Source organism: Lytechinus pictus, chromosome 2, assembly GCF_037042905.1.
Source record: "Lytechinus pictus isolate F3 Inbred chromosome 2, Lp3.0, whole genome shotgun sequence".
NCBI lineage: Eukaryota > Metazoa > Echinodermata > Echinoidea > Temnopleuroida > Toxopneustidae > Lytechinus > Lytechinus pictus.
The window spans coordinates 32,006,132-32,019,316 of NC_087246.1; the positions used below are offsets into that span (position 1 = coordinate 32,006,132).

Here is a 13,185-nt window from a genome sequence, read left to right on the forward strand (position 1 = left end):
ATGATTTGATGGGTCTGTAGAATTTTTGTCAAATTTTGAGAATTAGAAACCTCAAATCTCTGTGTTACTCTCTGGAGCGAAATTAATGACGTATTCATGTAATTTAATGATTTAAGTTTAATAACCAGTACAAAATTGCAGGCAAAATCTGAAAAAGTAAGGATATGAATATTCATGAACTTGACAATAACTCTACTGACGTCGTAGATTATAATGACAAAAGCGTTACAACGATGAAAGCTTACTCGCATCCTGTTATAGGGTCAACCTTTATTTTATTGGTCGTCATCATACTTTGGCAAAATCATACATTGATCTATTAAATATTTCGTAACAAAGATCTGTAGTTTGTAGCAGACCCTGAATCTTTTGTCCCATTTTAGAATGAAATGTGTGATGCTTTAATATCTCAATAAAGTTACCATGATTATATCTTTCCATATTAGGCGAAAAAAAAACACCACAAAGTTGAAACTAGCTCAGCCATTGAATCAGTCGTCAATAGCCTGAAAGTGACCCAAAGGAAATGACCATGCACCGTGATTTTTACCCATTTTTTGAAAAAAAATGTGACGAAAAACATTGGTTGGTTCATGCTGACGCTTTTAACGAGTTATTTATTTTTAGATAAGAAGCGTAATGCAACTTTTTACCAGTAACTAATGCTCATACCGGAAACGAAACAACGATGGACCAATAGGTTTTGAAATACGCCAAGTTGCAGTATGTATTATTTGGTAGGATTACCTTAAAAGATGTTTTTACAGAGGTTGTTTCAATGAGAAAACTACTTTAGGGTGCTTTTTATCGGAAACTTGCGACCTAGTATAATGAGCGAGCCAATTAGCTGGAAAATCAATCTTTCAAATTTTAATCCAAATCTTTCAAAACTTAGCCAAGTATATTTCGACATACATTTCGCACTAAAGGAATATACTATTATTGTTACGCTGATTAAAACCCGAGCTTTTATTAAAGGGATAGCAATCCCATTCCAAAAAGAAATGAAGAATCCAATGGTTCGAAAATTCATGCATATAGACCTAATACCTGAAATGGTTGAAATGAACAAAATTAAGAGATGAATTAATTCTTAAAACCATGGAATCATTTGTTGTCATTCTATTATCTTTCTTTGCATTGGTTGAATTGTAGGAGATAGCGCGAACGCAGATCTCCGCTATCATAAATTGTACGCCCGAGTTCCCCACGTTTGGGGGAATCGCAAGGTTCAGCAAGCCGGAGTGCAATGGCAAGCCTCGCCCTGGGGGTGCATCCTTCTTGATCAATGCGACCCCTGCGCCAGGTAAGTATGCTCTCCATTCATCGGTCACCGTACTTGATCAAATCTTATCTGCGATATAAAGCAGTTAATCATCTCACTCTACAAAGAGAAAACAGTCACATGATTTGATGGGTCTGTAGAATTTTTGTCAAATTTTGAGAATTAGAAACCTCAAATCTCTGTGTTACTCTCTGGAGCGAAATTAATGACGTATTCATGTAATTTAATGATTTAAGTTTAATAACCAGTACAAAATTGCAGGCAAAATCTGAAAAAGTAAGGATATGAATATTCATGAACTTGACAATAACTCTACTGACGTCGTAGATTATAATGACAAAAGCGTTACAACGATGAAAGCTTACTCGCATCCTGTTATAGGGTCAACCTTTCTTTTATTGGTCGTCATCATACTTTGGCAAAATCATACATTGATCTATTAAATATTTCGTAACAAAGATCTCTAGTTTGTAGCAGACCCTGAATCTTTTGTCCCATTTTAGAATGAAATGTGTGATGCTTTAATATCTCAATAAAGTTACCATGATTATATCTTTCCATATTAGGCGAAAAAAAAAACACCACAAAGTTGAAACTAGCTCAGCCATTGAATCAGTCGTCTATAGCCTGAAAGTGACCCAAAGGAAATGACCATGCACCGTGATTTTTACCCATTTTTCGAAAAAAAATGTGACGAAAAACATTGGTTGGTTCATGCTGACGCTTTAAACGAGTTATTTATTTTTAGATAAGAAGCGTAATGCAACTTTTTACCAGTAACTAATGCTCATACCGGAAACGAAACAACGATGGACCAATAGGTTTTGAAATACGCCAAGTTGCAGTATGTATTATTTGGTAGGATTACCTTAAAAGATGTTTTTACAGAGGTTGTTTCAATGAGAAAACTACTTTAGGGTGCTTTTTATCGGAAACTTGCGACCTAGTATAATGAGCGAGCCAATTAGCTGGAAAATCAATCTTTCAAATTTTAATCCAAATCTTTCAAAACTTAGCCAAGTATATTTCGACATACATTTCGCACTAAAGGAATATACTATTATTGTTACGCTGATTAAAACCCGAGCTTTTATTAAAGGGATAGCAATCCCATTCCAAAAAGAAATGAAGAATCCAATGGTTCGAAAATTCATGCATATAGACCTAATACCTGAAATGGTTGAAATGAACAAAATTAAGAGATGAATTAATTCTTAAAACCATGGAATCATTTGTTGTCATTCTATTATCTTTCTTTGCATTGGTTGAATTGTAGGAGATAGCGCGAACGCAGATCTCCGCTATCATAAATTGTACGCCCGAGTTCCCCACGTTTGGGGGAATCGCAAGGTTCAGCAAGCCGGAGTGCAATGGCAAGCCTCGCCCTGGGGGTGCATCCTTCTTGATCAATGCGACCCCTGCGCCAGGTAAGTATGCTCTCCATTCATCGGTCACCGTACTTGATCAAATCTTATCTGCGATATAAAGCAGTTAATCATCTCACTCTACAAAGAGAAAACAGTCACATGATTTGATGGGTCTGTAGAATTTTTGTCAAATTTTGAGAATTAGAAACCTCAAATCTCTGTGTTACTCTCTGGAGCGAAATTAATGACGTATTCATGTAATTTAATGATTTAAGTTTAATAACCAGTACAAAATTGCAGGCAAAATCTGAAAAAGTAAGGATATGAATATTCATGAACTTGACAATAACTCTACTGACGTCGTAGATTATAATGACAAAAGCGTTACAACGATGAAAGCTTACTCGCATCCTGTTATAGGGTCAACCTTTATTTTATTGGTCGTCATCATACTTTGGCAAAATCATACATTGATCTATTAAATATTTCGTAACAAAGATCTGTAGTTTGTAGCAGACCCTGAATCTTTTGTCCCATTTTAGAATGAAATGTGTGATGCTTTAATATCTCAATAAAGTTACCATGATTATATCTTTCCATATTAGGCGAAAAAAAAACACCACAAAGTTGAAACTAGCTCAGCCATTGAATCAGTCGTCAATAGCCTGAAAGTGACCCAAAGGAAATGACCATGCACCGTGATTTTTACCCATTTTTCGAAAAAAAATGTGACGAAAAACATTGGTTGGTTCATGCTGACGCTTTTAACGAGTTATTTATTTTTAGATAAGAAGCGTAATGCAACTTTTTACCAGTAACTAATGCTCATACCGGAAACGAAACAACGATGGACCAATAGGTTTTGAAATACGCCAAGTTGCAGTATGTATTATTTGGTAGGATTACCTTAAAAGATGTTTTTACAGAGGTTGTTTCAATGAGAAAACTACTTTAGGGTGCTTTTTATCGGAAACTTGCGACCTAGTATAATGAGCGAGCCAATTAGCTGGAAAATCAATCTTTCAAATTTTAATCCAAATCTTTCAAAACTTAGCCAAGTATATTTCGACATACATTTCGCACTAAAGGAATATACTATTATTGTTACGCTGATTAAAACCCGAGCTTTTATTAAAGGGATAGCAATCCCATTCCAAAAAGAAATGAAGAATCCAATGGTTCGAAAATTCATGCATATAGACCTAATACCTGAAATGGTTGAAATGAACAAAATTAAGAGATGAATTAATTCTTAAAACCATGGAATCATTTGTTGTCATTCTATTATCTTTCTTTGCATTGGTTGAATTGTAGGAGATAGCGCGAACGCAGATCTCCGCTATCATAAATTGTACGCCCGAGTTCCCCACGTTTGGGGGAATCGCAAGGTTCAGCAAGCCGGAGTGCAATGGCAAGCCTCGCCCTGGGGGTGCATCCTTCTTGATCAATGCGACCCCTGCGCCAGGTAAGTATGCTCTCCATTCATCGGTCACCGTACTTGATCAAATCTTATCTGCGATATAAAGCAGTTAATCATCTCACTCTACAAAGAGAAAACAGTCACATGATTTGATGGGTCTGTAGAATTTTTGTCAAATTTTGAGAATTAGAAACCTCAAATCTCTGTGTTACTCTCTGGAGCGAAATTAATGACGTATTCATGTAATTTAATGATTTAAGTTTAATAACCAGTACAAAATTGCAGGCAAAATCTGAAAAAGTAAGGATATGAATATTCATGAACTTGACAATAACTCTACTGACGTCGTAGATTATAATGACAAAAGCGTTACAACGATGAAAGCTTACTCGCATCCTGTTATAGGGTCAACCTTTCTTTTATTGGTCGTCATCATACTTTGGCAAAATCATACATTGATCTATTAAATATTTCGTAACAAAGATCTGTAGTTTGTAGCAGACCCTGAATCTTTTGTCCCATTTTAGAATGAAATGTGTGATGCTTTAATATCTCAATAAAGTTACCATGATTATATCTTTCCATATTAGGCGAAAAAAAAACACCACAAAGTTGAAACTAGCTCAGCCATTGAATCAGTCGTCTATAGCCTGAAAGTGACCCAAAGGAAATGACCATGCACCGTGATTTTTACCCATTTTTCGAAAAAAAATGTGACGAAAAACATTGGTTGGTTCATGCTGACGCTTTAAACGAGTTATTTATTTTTAGATAAGAAGCGTAATGCAACTTTTTACCAGTAACTAATGCTCATACCGGAAACGAAACAACGATGGACCAATAGGTTTTGAAATACGCCAAGTTGCAGTATGTATTATTTGGTAGGATTACCTTAAAAGATGTTTTTACAGAGGTTGTTTCAATGAGAAAACTACTTTAGGGTGCTTTTTATCGGAAACTTGCGACCTAGTATAATGAGCGAGCCAATTAGCTGGAAAATCAATCTTTCAAATTTTAATCCAAATCTTTCAAAACTTAGCCAAGTATATTTCGACATACATTTCGCACTAAAGGAATATACTATTATTGTTACGCTGATTAAAACCCGAGCTTTTATTAAAGGGATAGCAATCCCATTCCAAAAAGAAATGAAGAATCCAATGGTTCGAAAATTCATGCATATAGACCTAATACCTGAAATGGTTGAAATGAACAAAATTAAGAGATGAATTAATTCTTAAAACCATGGAATCATTTGTTGTCATTCTATTATCTTTCTTTGCATTGGTTGAATTGTATGAGATAGCGCGAACGCAGATCTCCGCTATCATAAATTGTACGCCCGAGTTCCCCACGTTTGGGGGAATCGCAAGGTTCAGCAAGCCGGAGTGCAATGGCAAGCCTCGCCCTGGGGGTGCATCCTTCTTGATCAATGCGACCCCTGCGCCAGGTAAGTATGCTCTCCATTCATCGGTCACCGTACTTGATCAAATCTTATCTGCGATATAAAGCAGTTAATCATCTCACTCTACAAAGAGAAAACAGTCACATGATTTGATGGGTCTGTAGAATTTTTGTCAAATTTTGAGAATTAGAAACCTCAAATCTCTGTGTTACTCTCTGGAGCGAAATTAATGACGTATTCATGTAATTTAATGATTTAAGTTTAATAACCAGTACAAAATTGCAGGCAAAATCTGAAAAAGTAAGGATATGAATATTCATGAACTTGACAATAACTCTACTGACGTCGTAGATTATAATGACAAAAGCGTTACAACGATGAAAGCTTACTCGCATCCTGTTATAGGGTCAACCTTTCTTTTATTGGTCGTCATCATACTTTGGCAAAATCATACATTGATCTATTAAATATTTCGTAACAAAGATCTGTAGTTTGTAGCAGACCCTGAATCTTTTGTCCCATTTTAGAATGAAATGTGTGATGCTTTAATATCTCAATAAAGTTACCATGATTATATCTTTCCATATTAGGCGAAAAAAAAACACCACAAAGTTGAAACTAGCTCAGCCATTGAATCAGTCGTCTATAGCCTGAAAGTGACCCAAAGGAAATGACCATGCACCGTGATTTTTACCCATTTTTCGAAAAAAAATGTGACGAAAAACATTGGTTGGTTCATGCTGACGCTTTAAACGAGTTATTTATTTTTAGATAAGAAGCGTAATGCAACTTTTTACCAGTAACTAATGCTCATACCGGAAACGAAACAACGATGGACCAATAGGTTTTGAAATACGCCAAGTTGCAGTATGTATTATTTGGTAGGATTACCTTAAAAGATGTTTTTACAGAGGTTGTTTCAATGAGAAAACTACTTTAGGGTGCTTTTTATCGGAAACTTGCGACCTAGTATAATGAGCGAGCCAATTAGCTGGAAAATCAATCTTTCAAATTTTAATCCAAATCTTTCAAAACTTAGCCAAGTATATTTCGACATACATTTCGCACTAAAGGAATATACTATTATTGTTACGCTGATTAAAACCCGAGCTTTTATTAAAGGGATAGCAATCCCATTCCAAAAAGAAATGAAGAATCCAATGGTTCGAAAATTCATGCATATAGACCTAATACCTGAAATGGTTGAAATGAACAAAATTAAGAGATGAATTAATTCTTAAAACCATGGAATCATTTGTTGTCATTCTATTATCTTTCTTTGCATTGGTTGAATTGTATGAGATAGCGCGAACGCAGATCTCCGCTATCATAAATTGTACGCCCGAGTTCCCCACGTTTGGGGGAATCGCAAGGTTCAGCAAGCCGGAGTGCAATGGCAAGCCTCGCCCTGGGGGTGCATCCTTCTTGATCAATGCGACCCCTGCGCCAGGTAAGTATGCTCTCCATTCATCGGTCACCGTACTTGATCAAATCTTATCTGCGATATAAAGCAGTTAATCATCTCACTCTACAAAGAGAAAACAGTCACATGATTTGATGGGTCTGTAGAATTTTTGTCAAATTTTGAGAATTAGAAACCTCAAATCTCTGTGTTACTCTCTGGAGCGAAATTAATGACGTATTCATGTAATTTAATGATTTAAGTTTAATAACCAGTACAAAATTGCAGGCAAAATCTGAAAAAGTAAGGATATGAATATTCATGAACTTGACAATAACTCTACTGACGTCGTAGATTATAATGACAAAAGCGTTACAACGATGAAAGCTTACTCGCATCCTGTTATAGGGTCAACCTTTCTTTTATTGGTCGTCGTCATACTTTGGCAAAATCATACATTGATCTATTAAATATTTCGTAACAAAGATCTCTAGTTTGTAGCAGACCCTTAATCTTTTGTCCCATTTTAGAATGAAATGTGTGATGCTTTAATATCTCAATAAAGTTACCATGATTATATCTTTCCATATTAGGCGAAAAAAAAACACCACAAAGTTGAAACTAGCTCAGCCATTGAATCAGTCGTCTATAGCCTGAAAGTGACCCAAAGGAAATGACCATGCACCGTGATTTTTACCCATTTTTCGAAAAAAAATGTGACGAAAAACATTGGTTGGTTCATGCTGACGCTTTAAACGAGTTATTTATTTTTAGATAAGAAGCGTAATGCAACTTTTTACCAGTAACTAATGCTCATACCGGAAACGAAACAACGATGGACCAATAGGTTTTGAAATACGCCAAGTTGCAGTATGTATTATTTGGTAGGATTACCTTAAAAGATGTTTTTACAGAGGTTGTTTCAATGAGAAAACTACTTTAGGGTGCTTTTTATCGGAAACTTGCGACCTAGTATAATGAGCGAGCCAATTAGCTGGAAAATCAATCTTTCAAATTTTAATCCAAATCTTTCAAAACTTAGCCAAGTATATTTCGACATACATTTCGCACTAAAGGAATATACTATTATTGTTACGCTGATTAAAACCCGAGCTTTTATTAAAGGGATAGCAATCCCATTCCAAAAAGAAATGAAGAATCCAATGGTTCGAAAATTCATGCATATAGACCTAATACCTGAAATGGTTGAAATGAACAAAATTAAGAGATGAATTAATTCTTAAAACCATGGAATCATTTGTTGTCATTCTATTATCTTTCTTTGCATTGGTTGAATTGTAGGAGATAGCGCGAACGCAGATCTCCGCTATCATAAATTGTACGCCCGAGTTCCCCACGTTTGGGGGAATCGCAAGGTTCAGCAAGCCGGAGTGCAATGGCAAGCCTCGCCCTGGGGGTGCATCCTTCTTGATCAATGCGACCCCTGCGCCAGGTAAGTATGCTCTCCATTCATCGGTCACCGTACTTGATCAAATCTTATCTGCGATATAAAGCAGTTAATCATCTCACTCTACAAAGAGAAAACAGTCACATGATTTGATGGGTCTGTAGAATTTTTGTCAAATTTTGAGAATTAGAAACCTCAAATCTCTGTGTTACTCTCTGGAGCGAAATTAATGACGTATTCATGTAATTTAATTATTTAAGTTTAATAACCAGTACAAAATTGCAGGCAAAATCTGAAAAAGTAAGGATATGAATATTCATGAACTTGACAATAACTCTACTGACGTCGTAGATTATAATGACAAAAGCGTTACAACGATGAAAGCTTACTCGCATCCTGTTATAGGGTCAACCTTTCTTTTATTGGTCGTCATCATACTTTGGCAAAATCATACATTGATCTATTAAATATTTCGTAACAAAGATCTCTAGTTTGTAGCAGACCCTGAATCTTTTGTCCCATTTTAGAATGAAATGTGTGATGCTTTAATATCTCAATAAAGTTACCATGATTATATCTTTCCATATTAGGCGAAAAAAAAACACCACAAAGTTGAAACTAGCTCAGCCATTGAATCAGTCGTCAATAGCCTGAAAGTGACCCAAAGGAAATGACCATGCACCGTGATTTTTACCCATTTTTCGAAAAAAAATGTGACGAAAAACATTGGTTGGTTCATGCTGACGCTTTAAACGAGTTATTTATTTTTAGATAAGAAGCGTAATGCAACTTTTTACCAGTAACTAATGCTCATACCGGAAACGAAACAACGATGGACCAATAGGTTTTGAAATACGCCAAGTTGCAGTATGTATTATTTGGTAGGATTACCTTAAAAGATGTTTTTACAGAGGTTGTTTCAATGAGAAAACTACTTTAGGGTGCTTTTTATCGGAAACTTGCGACCTAGTATAATGAGCGAGCCAATTAGCTGGAAAATCAATCTTTCAAATTTTAATCCAAATCTTTCAAAACTTAGCCAAGTATATTTCGACATACATTTCGCACTAAAGGAATATACTATTATTGTTACGCTGATTAAAACTCGAGCTTTTATTAAAGGGATAGCAATCCAATTCCAAAAAGAAATGAAGAATCCAATGGTTCGAAAATTCATGCATATAGACCTAATACCTGAAATGGTTGAAATGAACAAAATTAAGAGATGAATTAATTCTTAAAACCATGGAATCATTTGTTGTCATTCTATTATCTTTCTTTGCATTGGTTGAATTGTAGGAGATAGCGCGAACGCAGATCTCCGCTATCATAAATTGTACGCCCGAGTTCCCCACGTTTGGGGGAATCGCAAGGTTCAGCAAGCCGGAGTGCAATGGCAAGCCTCGCCCTGGGGGTGCATCCTTCTTGATCAATGCGACCCCTGCGCCAGGTAAGTATGCTCTCCATTCATCGGTCACCGTACTTGATCAAATCTTATCTGCGATATAAAGCAGTTAATCATCTCACTCTACAAAGAGAAAACAGTCACATGATTTGATGGGTCTGTAGAATTTTTGTCAAATTTTGAGAATTAGAAACCTCAAATCTCTGTGTTACTCTCTGGAGCGAAATTAATGACGTATTCATGTAATTTAATTATTTAAGTTTAATAACCAGTACAAAATTGCAGGCAAAATCTGAAAAAGTAAGGATATGAATATTCATGAACTTGACAATAACTCTACTGACGTCGTAGATTATAATGACAAAAGCGTTACAACGATGAAAGCTTACTCGCATCCTGTTATAGGGTCAACCTTTCTTTTATTGGTCGTCATCATACTTTGGCAAAATCATACATTGATCTATTAAATATTTCGTAACAAAGATCTGTAGTTTGTAGCAGACCCTGAATCTTTTGTCCCATTTTAGAATGAAATGTGTGATGCTTTAATATCTCAATAAAGTTACCATGATTATATCTTTCCATATTAGGCGAAAAAAAAACACCACAAAGTTGAAACTAGCTCAGCCATTGAATCAGTCGTCAATAGCCTGAAAGTGACCCAAAGGAAATGACCATGCACCGTGATTTTTACCCATTTTTTGAAAAAAATGTGACGAAAAACATTGGTTGGTTCATGCTGACGCTTTTAACGAGTTATTTATTTTTAGATAAGAAGCGTAATGCAACTTTTTACCAGTAACTAATGCTCATACCGGAAACGAAACAACGATGGACCAATAGGTTTTGAAATACGCCAAGTTGCAGTATGTATTATTTGGTAGGATTACCTTAAAAGATGTTTTTACAGAGGTTGTTTCAATGAGAAAACTACTTTAGGGTGCTTTTTATCGGAAACTTGCGACCTAGTATAATGAGCGAGCCAATTAGCTGGAAAATCAATCTTTCAAATTTTAATCCAAATCTTTCAAAACTTAGCCAAGTATATTTCGACATACATTTCGCACTAAAGGAATATACTATTATTGTTACGCTGATTAAAACTCGAGCTTTTATTAAAGGGATAGCAATCCCATTCCAAAAAGAAATCAAGAATCCAATGGTTCGAAAATTCATGCATATAGACCTAATACCTGAAATGGTTGAAATGAACAAAATTAAGAGATGAATTAATTCTTAAAACCATGTAATCATTTGTTGTCATTCTATTATCTTTCTTTGCATTGGTTGAATTGTAGGAGATAGCGCGAACGCAGATCTCCGCTATCATAAATTGTACGCCCGAGTTCCCCACGTTTGGGGGAATCGCAAGGTTCAGCAAGCCGGAGTGCAATGGCAAGCCTCGCCCTGGGGGTGCATCCTTCTTGATCAATGCGACCCCTGCGCCAGGTAAGTATGCTCTCCATTCATCGGTCACCGTACTTGATCAAATCTTATCTGCGATATAAAGCAGTTAATCATCTCACTCTACAAAGAGAAAACAGTCACATGATTTGATGGGTCTGTAGAATTTTTGTCAAATTTTGAGAATTAGAAACCTCAAATCTCTGTGTTACTCTCTGGAGCGAAATTAATGACGTATTCATGTAATTTAATTATCTAAGTTTAATAACCAGTACAAAATTGCAGGCAAAATCTGAAAAAGTAAGGATATGAATATTCATGAACTTGACAATAACTCTACTGACGTCGTAGATTATAATGACAAAAGCGTTACAACGATGAAAGCTTACTCGCATCCTGTTATAGGGTCAACCTTTCTTTTATTGGTCGTCATCATACTTTGGCAAAATCATACATTGATCTATTAAATATTTCGTAACAAAGATCTCTAGTTTGTAGCAGACCCTGAATCTTTTGTCCCATTTTAGAATGAAATGTGTGATGCTTTAATATCTCAATAAAGTTACCATGATTATATCTTTCCATATTAGGCGAAAAAAAACACCACAAAGTTGAAACTAGCTCAGCCATTGAATCAGTCGTCTATAGCCTGAAAGTGACCCAAAGGAAATGACCATGCACCGTGATTTTTACCCATTTTTCGAAAAAAAATGTGACGAAAAACATTGGTTGGTTCATGCTGACGCTTTAAACGAGTTATTTATTTTTAGATAAGAAGCGTAATGCAACTTTTTACCAGTAACTAATGCTCATACCGGAAACGAAACAACGATGGACCAATATGTTTTGAAATACGCCAAGTTGCAGTATGTATTATTTGGTAGGATTACCTTAAAAAATGTTTTTACAGAGGTTGTTTCAATGAGAAAACTACTTTAGGGTGCTTTTTATCGGAAACTTGCGACCTAGTATAATGAGCGAGCCAATTAGCTGGAAAATCAATCTTTCAAATTTTAATCCAAATCTTTCAAAACTTAGCCAAGTATATTTCGACATACATTTCGCACTAAAGGAATATACTATTATTGTTACGCTGATTAAAACCCGAGCTTTTATTAAAGGGATAGCAATCCCATTCCAAAAAGAAATGAAGAATCCAATGGTTCGAAAATTCATGCATATAGACCTAATACCTGAAATGGTTGAAATGAACAAAATTAAGAGATGAATTAATTCTTAAAACCATGGAATCATTTGTTGTCATTCTATTATCTTTCTTTGCATTGGTTGAATTGTAGGAGATAGCGCGAACGCAGATCTCCGCTATCATAAATTGTACGCCCGAGTTCCCCACGTTTGGGGGAATCGCAAGGTTCAGCAAGCCGGAGTGCAATGGCAAGCCTCGCCCTGGGGGTGCATCCTTCTTGATCAATGCGACCCCTGCGCCAGGTAAGTATGCTCTCCATTCATCGGTCACCGTACTTGATCAAATCTTATCTGCGATATAAAGCAGTTAATCATCTCACTCTACAAAGAGAAAACAGTCACATGATTTGATGGGTCTGTAGAATTTTTGTCAAATTTTGAGAATTAGAAACCTCAAATCTCTGTGTTACTCTCTGGAGCGAAATTAATGACGTATTCATGTAATTTAATGATTTAAGTTTAATAACCAGTACAAAATTGCAGGCAAAATCTGAAAAAGTAAGGATATGAATATTCATGAACTTGACAATAACTCTACTGACGTCGTAGATTATAATGACAAAAGCGTTACAACGATGAAAGCTTACTCGCATCCTGTTATAGGGTCAACCTTTCTTTTATTGGTCGTCATCATACTTTGGCAAAATCATACATTGATCTATTAAATATTTCGTAACAAAGATCTGTAGTTTGTAGCAGACCCTGAATCTTTTGTCCCATTTTAGAATGAAATGTGTGATGCTTTAATATCTCAATAAAGTTACCATGATTATATCTTTCCATATTAGGCGAAAAAAAAACACCACAAAGTTGAAACTAGCTCAGCCATTGAATCAGTCGTCAATAGCCTGAAAGTGACCCAAAGGAAATGACCATGCACCGT

The 13,185-nt window shown here is 35.7% G+C and overlaps 9 non-coding genes across 9 annotated transcripts; all 9 read right to left on the reverse strand.

The window, feature by feature from the left end:
• Positions 1-1,152: 1,152 nt before the first annotated feature.
• LOC135153387 (U1 spliceosomal RNA) lies at positions 1,153-1,314 on the reverse strand. The gene has a single exon (XR_010292841.1). It is a non-coding gene; the product is annotated as a U1 spliceosomal RNA (small nuclear RNA).
• Positions 1,315-2,558: 1,244 nt separating this feature from the next.
• LOC135153388 (U1 spliceosomal RNA) lies at positions 2,559-2,720 on the reverse strand. The gene has a single exon (XR_010292842.1). It is a non-coding gene; the product is annotated as a U1 spliceosomal RNA (small nuclear RNA).
• A 1,243-nt stretch (positions 2,721-3,963) lies between these two features.
• Positions 3,964-4,125, reverse strand: LOC135153389 (U1 spliceosomal RNA). Its single transcript, XR_010292843.1, has one exon. It is a non-coding gene; the product is annotated as a U1 spliceosomal RNA (small nuclear RNA).
• A 1,244-nt stretch (positions 4,126-5,369) lies between these two features.
• On the reverse strand, positions 5,370-5,530 carry LOC135153352 (U1 spliceosomal RNA). Its single transcript, XR_010292801.1, has one exon. It is a non-coding gene; the product is annotated as a U1 spliceosomal RNA (small nuclear RNA).
• A 1,244-nt stretch (positions 5,531-6,774) lies between these two features.
• Positions 6,775-6,935, reverse strand: LOC135153353 (U1 spliceosomal RNA). Its single transcript, XR_010292802.1, has one exon. It is a non-coding gene; the product is annotated as a U1 spliceosomal RNA (small nuclear RNA).
• Positions 6,936-8,178: 1,243 nt separating this feature from the next.
• LOC135153390 (U1 spliceosomal RNA) lies at positions 8,179-8,340 on the reverse strand. The gene has a single exon (XR_010292844.1). It is a non-coding gene; the product is annotated as a U1 spliceosomal RNA (small nuclear RNA).
• Positions 8,341-9,583: 1,243 nt separating this feature from the next.
• LOC135153391 (U1 spliceosomal RNA) lies at positions 9,584-9,745 on the reverse strand. Its single transcript, XR_010292845.1, has one exon. It is a non-coding gene; the product is annotated as a U1 spliceosomal RNA (small nuclear RNA).
• Positions 9,746-10,987: 1,242 nt separating this feature from the next.
• Positions 10,988-11,149, reverse strand: LOC129255140 (U1 spliceosomal RNA). The gene has a single exon (XR_008583837.2). It is a non-coding gene; the product is annotated as a U1 spliceosomal RNA (small nuclear RNA).
• Positions 11,150-12,391: 1,242 nt separating this feature from the next.
• Positions 12,392-12,553, reverse strand: LOC129255148 (U1 spliceosomal RNA). The gene has a single exon (XR_008583844.1). It is a non-coding gene; the product is annotated as a U1 spliceosomal RNA (small nuclear RNA).
• Positions 12,554-13,185: the final 632 nt, after the last annotated feature.